We start from the raw sequence: 6,654 nt of genomic DNA on the forward strand, positions 1-6,654 counted from the left end.
CCACACTTTCGTTTTACTTCATTTGGAAATTCAGTTTACGACCTGGGGTCTCATGCTGTTTTTTCAACCATTACAAATGTCATTCACCAATTTGTCAAAGAATTGCACACAAATCTAGTGTACTTTGTAACAAGTCATGTTGATGTTGCGCACAATCTGTTAGGTTACCCAATGACGTAATTTAAATGTGTGGTAACATTTTATGTTTATACCTTACAGTTATGATGTCAACAACAAGACCTCTGGCAATACAGAGATTAAAAAGAAAAAAACTTTAATCCTGACAAAAAATCTTTATAACAACTGTTTGTACTTGGTAATCTTTCTCTCTATATTTTTTTTATTTATTATTATTAATTTTTTATTATTTAAAAAAAAACATGTTCAGAATTAAAGTATTAGATGTGTTATTTTCTGTTTTGTGTAAGATGATGTCATATGTCTTTGTACAAGTTAATCTGTAACACATATTACTATGTAAAGGTGTTATTTACTTGACATGTTAATTACAACACCCCATGTAGTGTAATACATCTTTCATCATTCCTTAATTTTGTGGCCTTATGTTTTTTTACCTTATTTTTTTAAATTTTTACAATGAAAGGGAACTGTTCTGGAGAATTTTATTTTAAACATTGTTTATTAATTTTGATTTTATAAAATAATTTTTTTTATCAAGACAAGAACATTTGTACAACAGAAATCAACAATTGACCACAGATTTTCCTCTTGTGATTATGTACGGGACTAGTAGATGTTATACTGGATTTGTTTTGGTTGAAAGTTTGTTTGTTTGCTTAACAACAATACTGGAGCTCATCGGCTATTGGATGTGAAACATTTGGTAATACTGACACATAATTCATCAGAGGAAACCCGCTACATTTTTTCTAATGTAGCAAGGGATCTTTTGTATGCACTTTCCCACGGACAGGAAACACATTCCACAACCTTTGTCCAGTTGTGGTGCACTGGTTAGAATGAGGAAAAACCCAATCAGCTGAATGAATCCACCGAAATGGTTCGATCCTGCGATGCAAGCACTTCAAGCGAGCACTCAACCGACTGAGCTAAATCCTGCCCTTGTTTTTGTTAAAAGTCCCATAATTCAATTGTATTGGTGCATTATAGGTCTGTGTCTAGTCATGTATATGTTGTGAGGGATGACAGACAGACAGACAGATAGTTAAAATTTGTTTTGTGTAACTAAAACCACTAGAACACATTGATTTGTTAATCATCGACTATTAGATGTCAAACATTTGGTAATTCCGACATAGTCTTAAAAAGGAAACGCGCTACATTTTTTCCATTAGTAGCAAGGAATCTTTTATATGCACCATCCCACAGACAGAGTAGCACATAGCACAGCCTTTGATATACCAGTCGTAGCGCACTGGCTGAAAAGAGAAGTAGCCCAGTGAACCCACCGACGGGGATCTATCCTCGACCGCGCATCAGGCGAGCGCTTTACCACTGGGCTATAACACTATTATACGGTATTCTGTCATCGACGGGTAAGCAAGGCAAGATGCCATTGGAAGTGCAGTATACGAAATGGTACCTTGGCTTGCGAAGATGCGGGTAGGCAAAGGTGATACTTTTAATCTACAAGGATGACCGTCTCCTCATCACATCACGACCTTGCTTTGTAAGAAAAGACGGTGACACTATGTTTATCAAATTATGTGGCCAACTACCACGCACTTGTACAGAAGAAAAACCAAATGAAAGCAGGTGCACAAAATAGGATGCAGTTTGTAAGTGTTTAGAATGTATACCCTTAAAGCTGAATCCAGTTCCAATAATAAAAACAAAAATCTATAAAGACTGGCTCGGATCGAAATGATTAAATATAGAAACCATTGCTCAATTATGACGAAACATCGTCAGGAAGAGTAAGGTCGCACGACCCCTTCTTGCACGAATCTGCGCTATACCATCTCGTCGTAATCCATGTACTGTAGTATGTTGGCCATCGTCCTATTCGGTTTTCAGTGTCTCTTATCCATTATTGACGTATTGTAATATACATTGGCTGCGATAACGCGGCCAACAATGGTGGACACGGCATGGCCGCAAGGCAATGTTATCGACACATTTCGTTTGATATAACGAGACGTGACGACAGCAGACCAAAACTATTAGAGTTAATGGGTGGCAAATGTGGAATAACAGCAGCTCACAGAAAACCGGGGATATGAGATAAATTCAATTACCCACTGATATTAAAGAAGGTACACTCGCGACTTTAGATATGTTACCGTACTTTTAAAGAGATCGTGGTAGTCAAGAGGGTTGGGGTACAAACTGTAATGAACACCAGAGTTGAAATTTTTGATTAACTGTGATCAGACCAGTGGTTTTGAAGATGTTACGTCAATCTAAATAAACACCCAACTGCACTCCGTCAGAATATTCAGGTCCGTGGTAACGATATCTGATGGATGGGGGGGGGGGGGGGGGTGCGCAAACTAGTGGGGGAAAGTGGTCACTGCCTCAGTAGTGGAATAGGGCACACAAGCTATATTTCTACAGACACGCACACACACACACATACCGATATATATATACATACATACACACACACACACACACACACATGCATGTATACATACACATCATTTTATATGTGAGAGATGGGGGCGGGGGGAGAGAAAAGAAGAGATGGGCAAAAACAACCTGTACATTTTCGTCCTCGAGTAGGGGAGGGTGTTTCTGTGACCCCCTCACCGCACCACCCATGGTACCAACAGCCTGATGTTTTTGTAATAAACACACACAGTGTAGGCCTATACTGACGAGATTAGATTGACAGTTAACATTTCATGACGTTATTTTCTTGGCCAACAAATATATTCAATGGAACCCATCCTCTGACACACTCCCCGCCCCGTCGTCCAACACAACATGGTGGTTTGATCGTCGACACATGATGAACGTGAAGTAAAAACAAAATTGGACAACTCAGGGGCGTAGGCTGGGGGGGGGGGGGGGGGGGGGTTCGGACGAAGCGGTCCGTTTATAGTACTAAAACATACAGGTTTATGAATATAGTTTTGGGTGGTGCAAAAACAAAATAGAAAAAGTCCACTTGGTTCATATTCGAACCCCCCCCCCCCCCCCCATTTTACTTTTACCATTAAACATGAAATTATCATATTAGACTAGAGGCATCATTCTCGTAGTGATATCTTCTTATACGTCACCATACGTACATCATTCGAAGGTGTGATCTGCAATTGTAATGGCTAATATTTAATGTTTTAAAGTATAGGACTTCAGAAACAAGGAAGATATTATCAGATCCTGGCTGTTTCTTGTTTAAAATCTCCAACCATCATCTCCCAGAGGTATTTTGCTAATGATTTGATATTTTCAAGATTTTGGTTAATGACAATTTAATGTTAATAACACGACTGAGCTCATTGATTTATTTGGTAAATTTGACATGTAGTCTTAGAGAGGAAACCAGTTACATTTCTCCATTAGTAACACGGGATCTCTTATATGTAATATCCCACAGACAGGATAGTACATACCATGGTCGTTGATATACCCCCCCCACACACACACACACACATTAACTGACTGGATATTTGTGTTCGAGGACATTAATAGGTCCTCCCTCAGACTTGTTTTATTAATTCGGTGTTGAATAATCACTCCAAAGATATTTCCAGAACACGATGGTCTTTGGGTTGCCCTTGCACTGTCGTGCCACCTCCGACTGTGGAGGTGATTAAAGTCATTGTAGTCTCAATAATTGACCATTTATGATATACACTGTACAACTGTCAAATCTACGGCCAACGTGTATACTTCAGTATCGACGGAATCAGCTGATTGTCCGAGGACGGACCGTGTTGTGGAGAGCAGCCATCCAGCCAGAATTACGTATTTAAAATTCACTCTCACGATGGAAACATCTTTATCTCAAATGCAGACATTAGACAATCGATAGAAGACGACTAGTCAATCAAAGATTCCTTGTCAAAACGATCATCGTGCACTGATTAAATCTAACATTGCAGGATCAAAGTGCCGCAGTACTCGAAAGTCACTGCTCCAAAATCGCGCGCCTCTACAGGGTCTTCATAGAACAGAACGATCGCCTTGGTTGACTCGGGGTGTTTTGTAGTGGGGGGGGGGGGGGGGGGGGGGTTAGGTCCCAGTCCTATCTAGTGCTCCGCAACTAGCATATCAAAGATCATGACATATTTGCCTTGTTTATGAGAAAGTAATATACAAGGAATAGCCTATGGCGGTAGCGGGGTTCCACTCTTCTTTATTTCTTGTTTCTTCTTTTTTTTTTTGTCTATCGTCTATAGGCCTTTTTAACATTTACCAGTCGTTCTGATCGCTTCTCCTCTTTTCATCTGCACTGTTAACTGCCTTCTTTGTCCTTACCCTTTGCCGCATTTTGCAAAGATCCAGTCGACTAACATACACAGATGGATTCCATAAATACAACCGTAAAGGAGGCCGTCATCTTTGTTACTAAACAAAGGAGTGGCACGACAACTATGTATAGCTGACATAGCTTTTATTAGACACTGGGTGGATTGGTACACTTGGGAAACTGATTTGGAATGGGGTACCACAAAGATTGAATAGGTTTGGAATTTTAAACGGCGCTTGGTTTCACATCTTTTATTGAGATCTAGAGAAACATATGTTTTAATAGTTTTATGTATGTCAGCAGAACTATATCAGTGTGATTTACATAACCGCGTCCAGGACATTATTTCGCGGTGGTGGGGTGGGGGTGGCTAACGTGAAACGGGCACTTGGATTAATTCGTCAAAAGGAAAACAATATAAACATTTACAGTTCATAGAACTTTGAATAATGTCTTGTATGGGTATATATCGCTGCGCAAACAGCTCTAGGTTGCTCCACTGGTCGGGCTGCTTTGATGACATTTTAACCATGGCTGTGAAATCGGCATAGGCACGAAACCGAGAGGGGTGCAAAGGGCAGGTGCCTCACTAAGAGGCGTATCGTTTATCAAGGCGTGGGAGCATAGCTCAGTGGTACCGTTCGGGCGAGGTTATGTGGGCCAAACGTTCCATCGCCCTCGGTGTACCTTTTAATGTATGTTCTCTGTCTAGACCATTGCCACACAACTGATATAAGCCGTAGTGTGTAATAAGTGCTTCTGCGTGGTATGTAATAAGTGCTTCTGCGTGGTATGTAATTATGTGCTTCTGATTATATAACGGGGAGAAGGAAGGGATGTTTTTGTTTAACGACGCACCGTACACATTTTAATTACGGTTCTTTGGCGTCGAACTTCTGGTTAATGACCACACAGATAATAAGAGATGAAACCCCCTGGCGCAACGCAATGGCCTTGTCTTTCCGATTGGCACATTGATTTATTAATCATTGGCTATTGGATGTCAAACATTTGGTAATTTTGACATATAGTCTTAAAAACGAAACCCGCTACATTTTTCCATTAGTAGCAAGGGATCTTTTATATGCACCATCCCGCAGACAGGATAGCACATACTGTGGCCTTTGATATACCAGTCGTGGTGCACTGGCTGGATTAAGAATAACAAGAAGAAAGGAAAAATGTTTTATTTAATGACGCACTTACCAAACCAAACCAGTATGATTTAACGTGGTCATATACCACCAGAGTTTCAAGCACGCCGGTCACGGGCTTAATCTGTGACATCGCCAGTGACAGGAGGGGGTGTAAGTTTGAGGTGGGCGGAATTTGCAATAGAAATTTAGAAATAGGTACTGAGACCTAGGCCAAAGACAACTGAGATAACATACTCATGTCTGGACCAAAAAACATAGTTAAAACCAAAAATAAATTAGAGTGCTCGGCCGAAAACTTTTGAAGGTGATTTGAACAATTTTGACAGGCTACCAATCTAAAGTGTGTTGGACTATTTATAAAAAAAATAAACATAACATTTTGAATGACAACCCAAACATTTAAAGTCCAACGTGTCCCAAAAGGAGGTTACCTGTCCTAGTTAGGGTTGCGTCTACGGCGAGCTGATGAAGGGTGTGGCGGACAAGTTGGGGACTTCGTTCCTCCGTTGCATCAGTGCAGGGAGGACTTGCCCGTAAGTAGCGCCGACGACTACATTGACAATCCTGTGGATGGTCTGGCTATCCATCTCGCAGCAGGATCGCTTGGTATAGTAGTTGTGGCGCCGCAGGGTCAAGACGAGTCCAGAGTGTCCTGACTGGGTCCTGGTGGTGTGGAGTTCAAAATGGCTTCTATCAGTTAGCTGTTCGCAGGCTTGATTGAGAAACTTCCCCCATCAACTTCGTCGGGTCACGCGTGTCCCCCTGCACGCAATGCCGGAAGCCGGCCTTGATCTTCCTGACCTGGAGTTTCCACGGGTCTTCCGGCTGGGCTGGGGTGGGGGGTGGGGTGGGTAACTTGGCGGCTCGGCGGCTTGTCCGTGTCGGGCTGGGTGGCAGGTATCGTTGCCTTGCGTTTCGCCGCCGCAACAACAACAGGTCCCGGAGCCGACTCAACGGGAGCGGTTGACAAAGTTAACCGCTTCACCGGAGTCGGTTTTGGAGTAGAAGTGGGACGTCGCGGCGGCGATTGGTACATTGCTGTATCGAGCTGCCCGCTGGTTGCGTCCGTTGACTTCTCCGCCGGTGGTGAGTCCA

This window comes from Gigantopelta aegis, chromosome 9 (genome assembly GCF_016097555.1).
Source record: "Gigantopelta aegis isolate Gae_Host chromosome 9, Gae_host_genome, whole genome shotgun sequence".
NCBI classification, from domain to species: Eukaryota; Metazoa; Mollusca; class Gastropoda; order Neomphalida; family Peltospiridae; genus Gigantopelta; species Gigantopelta aegis.